Consider the following 16,484-nt stretch of genomic DNA (forward strand, 5'->3'; position numbering starts at 1 on the left):
TCAAAGGTGGCTTGCTGCTCCCTCATTTCTCTTATCTCAGAGAGGGCTGTGTTTAGTTGGTCTTGGAGTGTGTCGGTGTGGAGTTGGGCATCCTCCTGCACCCTGTCCAGGCGACGAATATCGGCTGCGTTACCTTGAACCTCTATGTCGGTTTCGCGAATCCGGTTCGCTTGAACTCCTGATTGGTAGGACTGGTTGGCTATTTTGCCTACCATGACTGGGAGAGCCCTGTCAGCTGAACTTCCACCACTAACGTCGTAGAAGTCCCAACACATGACGTAGGGAGGACGCAATCCTTGCTGTTGACTCCAATGGTGGAGGTGACTTCCCCAGACGGGAGTTGGTCCCTGAAAGTTTCTCATAACTGCGGGAGGTTGACCGACTGGTGGGTTGATTACTTCTGGTTCTGAGTTTGTCCCAGAGTCATCCTCTTCCTCCTCTTCCATGGGTTGCTCATCCTCTTCGGGGTCCTCTACTACCCATCCTCCATTGCCCTGATTTGGGTAGTAGGGATCCCCTGGTGGGTGGAATCCAGCCATTGTGTCTGTACGAGAATAGAGTTAAGAATTGACTCTTATCTAAAGCACATACAGAACTATCAAAGTTTTAACTTGTTGCATTTACCAAATACTCCTATAGTATTCTAAATGTTATGTTTGATTCAAAAAGATCATGTTTTTGGTAATTTTTTACTTGTTGCTCACTACGACCATTCCTCGACATACATTAGTCCGATCTCGGATAAATATAGTTGATCAGGCTATATTCGTCCCAAATCCAATTACATATTCCGAGGCCTAGTCGTAGTGTCCAACTTGTCCTAATACTTCTTGTATAGTTCTAACTATGAAAATGACTCTTTGTATGCATGTATTTGTGCTTTTATGACCCAAATAATTTAAGCTCCATGAAACGCGGTGTAGGTGTAAAAATGTTTTGTCAGAGAGTTTTAGTCCCCATGCATTTATACTTTGTATATCCTATGTGGTTCGATATACTTAGTTCACTATAAACAATGCTCTGATACCAATCTGTCACACCCCCAAACCAGAACGGCGGAATCGTTCGAGGGCGGATGACTTCATGTAGTATCGTAACAGTTGAATACATAGTAAAGAAAGTAAACCAACCATCATATATATAATTTAAAAGTTACATCGTTGAATAGTTCTTGTTTCAAAACAAATTACAATATGATGATAAAATGAGTTTTAAACTGACGCCTTAGCGTCACTTCTCCAAAAGCTGAAGTTACCTGTATTACTGAATCCCTGAGAAATACAAGTAGATTTGAAAGAGTAGATCAGCATTTAAGCTGGTGAGTTCATAAGTATTTAATGTAAATGTTTGTATAAATCTGAATGAATTGTTTGTATATGTTTGAAAACTCCTAGAAAATCCTATATTTCCTACTAGTATAAAAGTAGTCTTCTGCCAAGACCCAACTGATTTGAATGTTTGCTTTTTAGAAATCCAATGTTTTTCCATAAATATGTGGTAGTTTAAAAGTTCCAAAACTGAAATGCAAAAGTGTTTTTCATGCCTAGGGTAGTAGATTTATGTATGAAATCACTAAGGCATTTGATAATCCCGTAAATCAATGTACTTTTAATACTCCATGTGAGTTTTATAACCATGTTATTGACCCAGACTGCCTGTAACAACGTTCTTCAGGCGTTGGAATGTTATGACGATTGTCACCCCAGACTTGCCAGTCTAACTGCAGCTAACAGTTTAGGTGCAGGATTGTCAATCCCGTATAGATCTATACACAAGAATCACGCTCTCCCTACAAGAGATTATGGTATATAATAGAGGACTTTAACTGCATACTTGAAAGTGCGTGAAGTTGAATGTCTCACAAAACTTAGTATCAAATAGATTTACGTATGAAAAGTCCATTTGTTCTTGTATATGAAAGTATTCCCTTGATGTAGTATTTATAGTATGTGAAATCTCATGAATATTAAGTAAACTATACCTATTATAGTTTTTCCAAAAGTGTGATTTGTTTGTATGATAAACCCTAGTGTAGTGTCGACTTTGTATATAAAGTATAATGTTTGTAATAACATTATTTAACATTTATACTTGAAATATAAATGAAGTGTTTCATATTTACTTAACACCATGTTCTATTCCAAAAGACAAGCATTATCGTGATATGTTGTATGAGAATATTGTCGTATGATAGTTATAAATCACATATGATTGATTATAACAAAAGTAATATGAAAGATTTATGTTATTCACACACGGATAATCGTGTGTTTACTTGTATTTCCCCCGCTTTAAAAGTGTATAAAAGCATTTAAAAACGTAGTCATAGGGGTATGAACTCACTTGATTGAAGTGGTTGCTTTGAAGTAGTCGAGAGAAGAATCGAGCAGAACTTTGACTAGAGAGAGTTGAAATCTCAGGATTCTCGGGGATCTCGGGAGTGTAGAACTTCCTTCGGGACTCGAGTATGAAAACCAGGGCTTCGGAAAGGCTTCTCGAGATAATCACGCAGAGTAACGGTACTTAGATGGAAAGAGATGAGCACCAAACGTGGCACCCTTAAGCTTCTATTTATAGGGGCTGATTTAGGGTCTCACGTCGTGAGTTTTGGATTCTCACGTCGTGAGGCTTAGTCAGCATGATCCTCTTCGACGATTTGATGTGGCTGACACTCTGGAACCCATCAGTCACGAGCTCACGGCGTGAGCATGGTTCCCTCACGTCGTGAGGCTGAGTCAGCCTCGGGTTTTGTGTTCCGAACTTGTAAAATCCGTAACACTCGCGTACGAGCTCTGATTTCGACGTTCTTTATATGCACGCGTAGGTGTGAAAAGGCTCTACAACTCTCGTTTAGACTCCATCGGCTAATTTTGAATTTATTTTTATTATATTAATTTTAACAGGCCGGACCTGGAAAAGTTCGTTTAAATTCCTTAGCTCCTTCATCTGGTGTCCATTTTCGTCAGAATTTTTACTGTGGTATTCCTATTGTCGGGGTCCTCAACTTTCGTTTAGGTAGTTTCGGTCAAAAGTTTCTCGATCTCTAGTTCGAGTTTTTAGCTGTCTACTGCTATGTCCGAAACTTCGAAAAATCATAACTTCCTCATACGAAGTCCGATTTGGGCGTTCCTTTTATGTATGTTCACGGTTTAACGATATCTACGACTTTTATTTAGATACCTAAGGCTAAAAGTTATTGTATTGAAACTTCGCGTTTGACGTTTAACAGTATTGACGATTTTGCTATGCCGACAAGCGTCGTTCAGACCTGAGGTTCCAGCTCGAGGATATGGTTCTCCTGAAGGTGTCACCCTGGAAGGGCGTCATCCGATTCAGGAAGCGGGGCAAGTTGGGCCCCAGGTACATTGGACCCTTCAGGGTTATAGCCCGGGTGGGCAAGGTGGCGTACAGGCTGGATCTGCCAGCCGAACTCAGTCAGATTCACAGCACTTTCCACGTCTCCCAGCTGCGGAAGTGCCTGGTGGACGACTCGGCAGTGGTGTCCCTGGAGGATATCCAGGTTGACGACAGCCTGAATTACCTTGAAAGTCGAAGGATCTAAGGAACAAGAGGGTCGAGCTGGTGAAGGTGCAATGGCAGCACCGGAAGGGCTCAAAGTGGACATGGGAGCCGGAGGACGAGATGATGGAGAATTACCCATAGCTTTTTCAGGATTGAGCAGCAGACTTCGAGGACGAAGTCTAAAATAACTGGGGGAGATTTGTAGCACCCGGTTCCTGGTACGTATTTCATTCTATTATTTTTCTCAATTTGGACTGAGACTCGGCGAGTTGATGGCCTAACTCGTCGAGTAATAGCGGTTTGGACCCGGGGGTGAAGTGACGGACTCGTCGAGTTGGCGGCAGACTCGACGGGTAGGCACTAGCTGGGCAAAACCCTAATCTGAGGGTTTGCACCTTATTTAAACAACCTTATACAGCCTCCATTGCCCCTTTATGCTCCTAGAACACTCCATACAGAACCCTAGTCGTGTTGTGAAGATCTAAAGGCCTTTTTGGTGATTCTTGGTAGCTTGTGGTGGCAAGAAGGAAGGGAAAAGCTTGAGGAACCAAGAGGTTGGCCAGAGGAATCAAACTTGTGCATCATCTACAGTTATTGGAAGGCATAAATTCGACACCTTGCTCCTACTTGCATTAGATCCCTTTTTGGGAAGATTTAGGGCTTTTATAAGACATTCTTGGTGACCAACCATGATTGCAAGCATGGTTGGGGGTTAAGGCTTCAGATCCAGGCTCCTTAAGGAGTTAGAAGGCAGAAAGGGTCTGCCTTTGCACCCAAGGAAAGCGCCATGCAACTCAAGAGCTTATTTTAGGGTCTTTTTAGCTCATAGTCCCATGCATGCACGTAAAGTTCGTAACTTTACGTTCTAGATTGATCTTAGGAGCCTAGATCTATCACTTGGACAAGTGTTGTACATCAGAAATTGAGAAATGAAACTTGGACAACCTCGACTCGGCGAGTCGTTCTTGGGACTCGGCGAGTCCGAGGCTTGACTCCCTTTTCTGTTAAGGTTCAAAGAAACCCAGTTAAGTATTAGAAGGGTTTTAGAGGGTCCAAGGGAGTGGCCCGACGTGTTGGACTTAGCCATAGACCTGAAGTTCATAGGACTCGACGAGTGCATGAGAAGACTCGGCGAGTCCAAGGCAATCTCCCACCCATTGAAGATGAACTCGACGAGTTGTTCATACAACTCAGTGATTCAAGGCCAGGACTTGTTCATAGGATGGAGATGAACTCGACGAGTTGTTCATACAACTCGGCGAGCCAGATGAAGGATCATTCGAGGATGTTTTAGAAGGAGAACCCGTCGAGTAGTTGCTAAACTCGACGAGTAGAAGCTTGAGGAAGGACAAATGAAAGGATAGCGACTCGACGAGTTGGCAGCCCAACTCGACAAGTCCGGTTAACTGGAGGTTGAGTTTGTCTTTGACTTGGTCAGGGGTAAAATAGTCATTTTACCCTAGGAGTATTTATCAGTGTCTGATTAAGTGTTTTATGGATTTATAACACGAGGATCACCGGGACACCAGTCAGACACCTGCCGATCGGTTTTTCAGTAGTCAGCCTTACGAGGTGAGTTACCTTCCAGTAGCGATAGGTCTACGACCACAATACCGACCCACCAGTAGGAGATGTATGTTAGATGACTCTCTTTGTGATATTCATCTAGGTTTGTTACTGCCTGATGTGTTATGTGCTAGTATGATATGATGTTATATGCTAGTAGCAGTAGGGGAGATAGTCCCCAAGATCTCCGGTCAATAGGGCTGAAGGGGGTAGTCATACCCAGTCATGCTAGATAGAATATGATTATGTGTTATATTGTTATGTGGTAGTGGTAGGGGTGAAATAGTCCCCAGTATCCGGTCGAGAGGACCGAAGGGGAGGCCAGCACCCAAATATGCTAGCCAGTATCCGGTCGAGAAGAACGAAGGGGAGGCCAGCAACAAGATATGCTAGCCAGTATCCGGTCGGGAGGACCGAAGGGGTAGGTCGGGCACCCGGATATGCCTTACAGTATATGTATGTTATATGATTGTATGGTATGTGGTACGATGGGGGAACTCACTAAGCTTCGTGCTTACAATTTTCAGTTTTGTTTCAGGTACCTCTTCAGCCAAGGGGAAGGAGCCGGCGCGGTAGCTGCACATCATACACACATTGGATTCCGCCTTATGAGATTTCTTGGGATTGTACTCTGACATTGTTACTACTTTTATGATATGATTTTCAGACATGAGATTATGGTTTTATGAAATGATATGACATGGTGATGTTTTATGATAAATGCTTTTCTAAACCGTTATACAAAAATTGAAATTTTTGGACTCGGAATTTGGGATGTTACAGTACACCTTGGTACGATGGGTGTACTAGGCCCGGTGTAACGCCTGGTTCCTGGTACACATTTAATTATAATTTTTTCACTTTCGTAGAGCAAATCGACGAGTTGGGAGCCCTAAACTCGTCGAGTAGAAACCAAAATTGACGCGGGATTTTAAGTCACCGACTTGACGAGTTGAGAGCCTCAACTCGACGAGTAGGGATGCCAGGATGAAACCCTAATTTTGGGGTTTTGCACCGTATTTAAGCATCCTAATCCCCACTTGTTGGCCTCATATCTTGCCTCCAAGTCCCAAACCCTAGATTCAGAAACGCTAATGCATTTGTGAGCTTATGAGCCAGTTATAAGTGAACTTTGTGTGTTTTGAAGCTTGTGAAGGAAGGAGAAGCTTGAGGATTCAAGGAAAAGATAGTAGATCCAAAGCCTCCATTTCAACCTCATCATTTTCTGATAATCAAGTCTCAAACTTGCTCAGTAGCTTCTTCGATCACTTTATTATCACTTTATTGGGTTTTTTTGTTCAAAAAGCTTGATCTTTGGGATATGGACGTCCCAAGTGAGTGAACCTCCAGATCTGGAATCATGGAGGGCTTTCATAGCATAAAGTTGCAAACTTTATGGGCATTGAAGCCCCATCCAAGTCATAGAATGTCATTTTGGCCTTTTAAGCTCCAAAAGGACATGCATGGAGTGAAATGTCGAAGTTTTATGTGTTCAACTAGTGTTTAGGGTCTAGCTCTCTTTGTATGCTTCACTTTGGAGTATGGATGGCTTGTGGACCAAGATCTAGGTCCTAAAGGGTTAGGGTCTGAGCTAAACCCATGAAGTAAAGGTATTAACTGGTAAAGTTGGAAACTTTACCCTTAAAAGGACATTTTCAGTGTATATGAGAAGTATGAAGCTTAGATGTGAAGAGTAGGGGCTTAATCCATTAAGATGGCCCAAACAGACTGAGGAACTCGGCGAGTCCAGAGAGCGACTCGGCGAGTTGTGTCGTTTTGTCCCGATTCTGTACAAGGTTGAACTCGACGAGTCTGTGAAGGGACTTGATGAGTTGACTCGTTCTATCACGACTATGAGTAGCAAGGGAACTCGGCGAGTCAGGGGGATGACTCGACGATTTGAGTCAATTGACTTTGACTTGGACCTTGAATTTGACCAAGGTTGACCATGAAGGGCTCTTGATGTAAGGAATTGTATCTAAGGGTGTTGTTTTATATAGGGCGTGAGTAGAGCAGAGCCGGTTGCAGGAGCAGAGACGTTCACCTACTTCCCTCTACATTTGAAGTGAGTTTTCCTCTAGTAGGAACGGGTGGAAGGCACCAATGCCGACCCGTTTATATATGTTAGCGTATGCCGGACTAAGGTCCGATTCCGGGGTTAGCACGATGTAGTTTATATGTTTCTGGACTTCGGTCAGATATCGGGGAAAGCCCGAAGAATGTTTGTATGCTTGATGTCTTCGTGATTCTTGCATGTGTTTGTTTATATGTTCAGGACTTCGTTCCGATGTCGGGGCAAGCCCGAGGAATGTGTTTGTTTATATGATGTTTGATGACTTATGGTTTTCTTAATAATTTAAATGAAATTTTTGGACCGTATTTTTAGGGTGTTTCATCTGGTGCATTTACGGGGGCGTACACATAGGTACGCAGGGTGTACGCAAATTGGACTCAACCCTAATATTTAGGGTTTGTGCACTATATAAGTGTAATACCCCAATTTTCATGACCAAACATTTCATTTTTAAATAAGTAACTTATAAAATTGTTTACCGAAAAACATCATCGAATCACATCAAATCATAAAACCATAGTCATATGTCTCAACCATATCATCAAAATAGTAAAAATGTCATAGTACAATCCCATGGATCTCAAAATGCGGAAGTCATATGTGTGCGATGTGCTGCTACCGTGCCGGCTCCTTCCCCTTCGCTGAAGAGGTACCTAAAACAAAACTAAAAACTGTAAGCATGAAGCTTAGTGAGTTCGCCCATCATACCACATACCATACAATAAACATACTGTCAGGTATAACTGGGTGCCCGACCTACCATGGTAGGCATACCGGGGTGCCTAACCTACCCCTGTCAGACATACCGGGGTGTCCGACCTACCCCTCCGGTTTATCTCAACCGGCTACGGGGACTATTTCACCCCCTACTACTACCACATAATAACATAACATAATCATACTGTCGAGCATAGCTGGGTACTAAACTACCCCTTCGGCCCTATCGACCGGTAACCGGGGACTATTCCCCCTACTACCACTATCACATAACATCATATCATTCTAACACATAAAACATATCAGGTAGTAGCAAACCTAGATAATTATCACTAGGAGAATCATCTATGAACCAACACCTACTAGTGGGCCGACATTGTGGCCGTAGACCCACTCCTACTAGAAGGTAACTCACCTCGTAAAGATGAGTGTCGAATCTCACCGGAAGTAATCTCTAACAACTGCTCTGATGGCTCCCCACTATCATAATCATAATAACACTCAATTAGAATCTATAACTCTACTTAGGGTAAAATAACCATTTTACCCCCTTGGCCTATCTTGAACTATTCCTAAGACCCAATTCTAAGTTATTAAACCCAGTGCACCATGGCCCATCAAAGGCTCCCTAAGGGCCCACTAATGGCCCAATTTTCTGAATTAGGCCATATTCCTCAAATGAGCCCATTACCATTCCAAATGTCCTTAGCCCAAATAATACTTTCAAAAGGCACAACATGGCCCAAAAGGCCCAATACTTCTAATTCCAAATTCTCAGGCCCATAATTATACTCCATAGTGGGCCACGGGGCCCAATAGTCCAGGCCCAGTCCTCTAAGCCCAAAAACCTAATGTAGCCACTCTGCATGCGTACGCACAGCGTACCTGGCACGTACGCCCAAGGTACGCTGGCCTTGAACCCAAAGGGGAAGTTGACCTAGTATGCGCAGCATACTAGGGTGTACGCTTAGCGTACTTGCCAGATTTCTTAGGACTTCATTTGTGACTTAATCCATTAAGTCTTCCTGTCCAAAATGTAGATTCAGGTTCTTTAAGACCTCCTAATCCATAAAGTCACAAACTTTATGTGGTTGCATGCATGGTTGAGGGTTAAAACATCATTTTGGTCCTTTAACAATCTTTAAGACCATCAAACACTTGCATGGTTCTGGCTTAACCATCAAGGTCCGATTTTTATGACTCTAAATGCCTCTGAGTGCTCAAAAGGACAGCTCTTTTGGTCTGAAACTAACAAGATGCAAGAAACCTCAACAATGGAGTCCAAAAGTGACATTAAACACTCCTATAAACAAATCTAAGCATGCAATAGTCAAGTTTGTAACTTGATACCTCAAAAGAGTAAAAAATGATGCCAATCTTCTGGATCTACAAGCTCCTCTTGAATCCTTGCATCTTCCTCAACATCATTTTCTTCTAAGAACACCAAAATCACACAAAGAAGCTCTCAAATGGCAAAAATACACAAGAGTAGGTTAGGGTTTTCGAGGTGGCTACTTAAGGGTGATAGGGAGGCTGGTCCAAAGACATAATTTCCTTTATATAGGGATAAAACCCTAAAAGTTAGGGTTTTAGTATCTGCGCGCTTACGCTGTGCGTACCCTTTGGTACGTCGGGCGTACGTGCATGGCCTCCGCGTTCAAATCCTTTGAGTACGTTGAGCGTGATGGGTTTTATGCATAAGAAACAATCCTATGTGCTCATACAAACCCTAATGCTTGGATCTAGGTTTCTCTATTGTACATGCTTTGAATCCAAGTCTTGCAAACCCTAAACTAGCATACACATTATCAAAATAACAACCAACATCAGATCTAGATGTTTACCTCTTCAAATAGCTTGAATCTTCTTTGCTTGAGCTTAAAATCACAATTGTAATTCCTCTAATGGATCACAAACACCAAGTAGCAAGAAGGCAATAAGAGAGAGGAGGGAGGATGCTAGAAATCGGCCTAGGGTTTTTCTTGGAATAATGTCTAGCCGATTTCCATAGCCTAGGGGTCATATTTATACTTGCAGGCTACTAGGGTTTCAGTCTAAACCCTAATGCGCAGCTTAGCCACCAAGCAGCCCAAGGAACCTTCTGGAATAGGGCCTTGGACGAAATATGATGATCCTTTCATCATATTTTCGTTCCCCCTCTTGTCCATTAGGTTTCCTAGCCCAAAATCCAACTATCACACATTTGATAGTTTATACCCCTTTATTTAATTAATCTCTTTTAGTCACCAAATTAATTCCTAATTAATTTATGACTAATACTAATTAAATAAATATGATTTCTCCTTTAATATATTATTCTTATAATATACTAATAAACCATAATATCCTCTCTCTCATATCAAATTACCTTGTCAAGTTGCTTTGGTGAAGGCAACCCAGAAGGACCATGCACAACCGGGTCAAGTACATACCAAATATAGTTACGGGCTTAGACACTAATCCAACAGTCTCCCACTTGAATAAGTCTAGTAACTATAACTCACATACGTCTTCAGAATCTGATTAGCAATCGTAGCTCTTATACACTTCTGTCACTCTAATCAAAATCCTGTCCTTCAGATAAGGGATCCTATAATCCTCTGTTCTAGATATCATGCAGACAATACTTATTGTCTAGCATTCTGTTTCTCGATCTCCGATTCGTTTGACATAGAATTCAGTTGAACACATCAACATTATCCTGACCGGGCCCGGCACATAAGTCAAACCAAATCATCGAGTGGCCAAGATATCGCTTTTATCCTCTTAGAATAAAAGGAACAGATAAACTTCGACTTATATGCTCTTATTATCTACTAGCTAAGTTACACACAATAATATGTTTTATAACCTCAAGTTACTGATGTGTTTTCGTATTATCAATATATAATCAACTAGCAAACAACAACCATATCTCTAGGTTTTAAGATTATATGATATTATCATCTTGCGATCACTTATGATAACATTCAAGAAGTGATACTAGCAAGTGCGGGTTTATTCCAATGCTCAAAACATATTTCATAAGCACTCATAAACTTTGCAGCAAACCTTTGCTATGTCTAAAACCTTTTAGACAATCTACAAACTAATTTATGACAATCTTCTTTCATATCTACTTCCAACATATGATCGATTGTGGACTGTTTGAATAATCTTATTATTCAGGAAGTCAAAACATGCAAAATTGAAACAATAGATAAATAATCAACATAAGATAGTAACTTTCTTATTAAACACCTTTATTTAATCATCAAATGTTGAATATAAAATTATCTATTACAAGTTTCCTACCTATCTAATCTAAACTAATATCGTCCTTTAGCCCAATGCTCCTAGCGTGCTTCAAATGCTTGACCCTACTCAGTCCCTTCGTAAGGGGATCTGCTGAGTTATCTTTTGACGATACCCTCTTCACAACGAGGAGTCCCACTTCTACCCGATGTCTAATAAAATGATATTTCCTGTCGATATGTCGAGATCTGCCATGATCCCTTGGTTCCTTGGTCAAGGCAACCGCTCCTTCATTATCACAGAAAATTTCCATGGGCTCCTTTATAGTTGGCACAACTCCAAGGTCTCCTATGAAGTTCTTTAACCATATAGCCTCCTTTGACGCTTCGCTTGCCGCAATGTACTCCGATTCGCACGTTGAATCAGCTACGGTCTCTTGCTTGGAACTCTTCCAAGTTACTGCTCCTCCATTCAGGGTAAAGACCCAGCCCGACTGTGATCGGTAATTATCCCGATCCGTCTGGAAACTAGCGTCACTGTACCCTCGCACCCTTAAGTCATCACTCCCACCGAGGACTAGAAACCATTCCTTGGTCCTTCGTAGGTACTTAAGAATATTCTTGACAGCAATCCAATGTGCTCTACCAGGGTTCCCTTGATATCTGCTGACCATGCTCAAAGCGAAGGCCACATCAGGGCGAGTACAGGTCATAGCGTACATAATCGAGCCAACTGCGGAAGCGTAAGGTACTCGGCTCATATCTGCTATCTTTGCCTCTGTACTTGGGCTCTGAGTCTTACTCAGTTTGGTATTGCATTGGATTGGTAACTCCCCTTTCGTGGAATTTTCATACTAAAACGTTTTAGTACCTTTTCCAAGTATGTATCCTGACTAAGTCCTATCAGTCTCTTACTTCTGTCTCTCACTATCCTTATTCCCAGAATATATGCAGCTTCTCCGAGGTCCTTCATAGCTAAACACTTCCCAAGCCAGGACTTTACCTCCTGCAAGGTTGGGATGTCATTTCCTATGAGTAGTATGTCATCGACATACAATACGAGGAAGCTCACTATACTCCCACTGGCCTTGACATACACACATGACTCATCCTCGTTTCGCAGAAAACCAAACTCTTTGACTTTCTCGTCAAAACAAAGATTCCATCTGCAAGATGCTTGCTTTAATCCATAAATGGATTTCTCAAGCTTGCACACTCTATTTGGATGCTTCGCATCGACAAAGCCCTCTGGCTGATTCATGTAAACATCCTCAGCTAACTTCCCATTTAGGAAAGCGGTTTTTACGTCCATCTGCCAGATTTCATAATCATGAAACGCAGCTATTGTGAGCATTACCCTAATAGACTTTATTTTGGCAACTGGCGAAAAGGTCTCATCATAGTCAACTCCAAGAGTTTGAGTAAAGCCCTTTGCGACCAATCGCGCTTTGTAAGTGTGCACTTTCCCATCCATGTCTGTCTTCTTCTTGAAGATCCACTTGCACCCGACCGTCTTACGACCTGGTACATTATCAACCAAATTCCAAACTTGGTTGTCATACATGGACTGAATCTCACTGTCCATTGCCTCTTTCCATTTATCAGACTCTGGGCCTGCCATGGCTTCCTTGTCGCTGCTAGGTTCGTCCAGATTTACTAGTGTACTATCACTAATAAATGTGTCCCCGTCAGTAGTAATATGGAAACCATAAAACTGGGGTGGAACAATAACTCTACTTGAACGTCTAAGAGGTAAGGACTGGTCAATTGGTTCAACTGGAGTTTCCTCCTCAGGTTGCATGCCAGTGTCAGAGGTTCCTTCATCTCCTGACTCTTGAAGCTCTTCAAGGTCAATCTGACTTCCACTGTCTCTTTGACTTATGAGTTCTCTCTCTCTGAAAACCCCTCTCCTAGCAACAAAGACAACATTGTCACTTGGTCTATAGAAGAGATAGCCAAAAGACTTCTGTGGGTAGCCGTTGAAATAACACTTCTCACTACGAGGTTCTAGCTTGTCGTGAGTCTCTCATCTTACGAAAGCTTCGCAACCCCAAACCTTGATATGTGCTAACGAGGGAGCTTTCCCTGTCCACATCTCGTGAGGTGTCTTGGTAACTTTCTTGGTGGGAACTAAGTTAAGGATATGGGCGGCAGTCTCTAAGGCATACCCCCAGAATGAGATTGGTAACGAAGCACGACTCATCATAGAGTGAACCATGTCCAACAAGGTTCGATTACGTCTCTCAGCCACACCATTCAATTGTGGCGTTCTGGGAGGCGTCAATTGTGAAACTATTCCGCACTCTTTTAGATAGTCGTGAAACTCAAGACTTAGGTACTCTCCTCCTCGATCAGATCGAAGCATCTTGATTTTCCTGCCCAGCTGATTTTCCACTTCATTCTTAAACTCTTTGAATTTCTCAAAGGTTTCTGACTTTTGCTTAATCAAGTAGATATATCCATATCTGCTATAATCGTCTGTAAAAGTCACGTAGAAGCGACAAGCGTCCCTTGTGGTGGATCTAAAGGGTCCACATACATCTGTATGTATGAGATCCAATACACCCTCACCCCTTTCACATATGCCAGTAAAGGGTGACTTGGTCATCTTCCCAAGTAAACAAGACCCACACGCGTCATCGTCCCTTAGGTCGAATGACTCCAAGACTCCATCCTTTTGGAGTTGGGCTATGCGTTTCTTGTTAACATGGCCAAGGCGACAATGCCACAAGCATGCTTTGTCCAAACTTATGGACGAATCAATATTCAAAACATCATTTCCTAAATTATCAATAACTAACACAGATTCATAAATCGCATTACAAGGTAATGCATTGAAATAAAAGACACCATTCAAATAACCATTAATAGAACCATTAATATTATCAAACGAATATCTGAAACCTTGTCTAAACAATCCATGAAAAGAAATGATGTTCCTTGCCATATCTGGCGAATAGCAACAATTACTCAAATCTAGTCCTAACCCATTACTCAACACTGAGGAATAAACTCCGATCTTGGTTACTGGTGAAGACTTCTTGTTTCCCATGATCAAGCTTATTCTTCCATGCTCCACTTCCCTACTTTTTCTTAGCCCCTGCAAATCAGAACAAATGTGGTAACCACATCCTGTATCAAGGACCCATGAAGTAGCAAGTGATGAGTTATTAGATTTAATTAAATACATACCTGCGAAGGTGGGCTTTATCTTCCCATCCTTGATATCCTGCAGATACTTGGGGCAGCTTCGTTTTCAGTGGCCCTTCTGGTGGCAGTAGAAGCACTCTGCTTCCTTTGGGTCAGAAGAGGGTTTAATAGAACCTGTTTTGGTCCCACTAGAAGAGGAACCATCTTGGGTCTTACCCTTATGGTGGCTCTTGGAAGGAGCCTTCCTCTTCTTACCCTTTCCTTGGCCAATTGCCAACACAGGAGCAGCTACAGTAGAGGATGATGCAATAGATTTGTCCTTGAGGTTGCTCTCAGCTGTCCTCAGGAGCCCTTGGAGTTTACTCAGGGTGACCTCTTCCTTGTTCATGTGGTAGGTCATCCTGACTTGGTTGTAGCAAGGGGGCAAGGAGTGGAGGATGATGTCGATAGCCAAATCCTTATCAAACTTAACATTAAGTTTGAGAAGACGATCAACATACCTTTGCATTCTTTGCAAATGAGATGTTAGGGATTCTCTACTTCCCATCTTAGCGGTGATCATGTTGATGATGATCTCATAGCGCTCTTGCCTCGCGCTCTGGTGGTACCTGTCCAGCAAATCTTGATGCATTTCATATGGATACATGTCCTCATAGGACTTCTGGAGTTCGAGGTTCATGGTGGCCAACATGATGCAATGAACTTTCGTTGCATCACGCTCGTGGGCCTCAAAGGCAGCCAGCTCTTCAGGAGTAGCTTCTTCTGGGTTAATCTTCTCTAGCTTCTCGTCTAGGACATATTCTTTGTCCTCGTAGCGAGTTATCATGCGAATGTATCTCATCCACTCATTGAAGTTCGAGCCATCAAATGTCACCTTTTGACACAGGTTCATCAACGAGAATGACCCAGAAGTGTTGTTGTTTGCGTTTGCGTTAGACATCTGAAATAGAAAGGAACAAAGTTTGATTAGAAATGAATCCCCAATTAACACCCATATGAGAAATTAGGGCTAGGATCCAACAACATTATTTACAACTTAGAAAAGGGATGCCGTAATCTAAAAGTAAATAATTTGAAGGTAAGTGAATGACGATTCACTAATTTTCACCATAAAAACGAAAGGAAATTAAGTTTTAGATGTGTTTGAAAATTCCTAGATTTCTTTTGAGATTCATTGAACAATTCAATGACATGTTTAAATCTTTATATGCACTTCAAATTTGCGACTGGGATGCCGAGGATTGCAAACAAGTTTGTGAATAACCATGCAAATCAACATGGTGCACTCAATGTCTTCACCACCTAATCAATGTGCTGGTTATCCACACACGCTCCATTGATCTATGATAAAACATCGAGCGACCCTTTGTCACCAATGTCAATCCCAAATTAGTGTGCCGGTTAAGCACGCACGCTCCACTAACGTTTGACAGGGGTACAAAGTGTAATTCCATGGAATAGCATCATTTTCACATTTTACCCTAAAGTAACTAAGATTGGGAATTTATAAAACAATGTAGTTACTTTAATATTTCCATTATACTTATAATGATGAATTAAACGCCCTATCCTATCCGTTCGGCTAACGACCCTCCACCAGTCAAGCAAGCGGTAGGTGTGAGTGTAAACCCATTAAGCGCCATTTTATAGGCAGCAACCTTATACCCACCTTATAGACTAGCTTCGTGAATGAGGCCTACTAGCGATAAGACTAGCTTATGCTTATACATATATATTAATTAATCTTGTAATAATATAATAGCATAGGGTTGAATTTTAAACTTGTAAAATTCTAAGGGTTTGAAATTTAAATCATTCAAATTAAACTTTTAATCACAAAATTCAAATTTCAAAACTTGAGGGCAAGTTTTGAATTTATTCAAAACATAAGGGATCAAATAACACATAATTCAAATTAAACAATTAATTTCATAATTATCTATATTTGATCTAACTTTATTTAGTCATAAGATAATTACCAAATAATTTTAAATAATCCATATTTATCATATAAACAACCAATATTCAAAAGATTTGAAATTATCTATTGTTTTGGCAAGGATAATCATTTAATTAAGATAAAATTCGGATTTTAACTTCAAAAACGATTTAGGCATTGTATCCAAATCAAAACAGCAACTAAATCCCGAAATATCCTCTGTCTGACGCTCGTACTCGCCGAGTCAGCTCTGAACTCGCCGAGTAGGGGCCAACTCGCCGAG

This window comes from Lactuca virosa, chromosome 2 (assembly GCF_052849685.1).
Source record: "Lactuca virosa cultivar CGN04683 chromosome 2, Lactuca_virosa_CGN04683_v6, whole genome shotgun sequence".
Classification (NCBI taxonomy): Eukaryota; Viridiplantae; Streptophyta; class Magnoliopsida; order Asterales; family Asteraceae; genus Lactuca; species Lactuca virosa.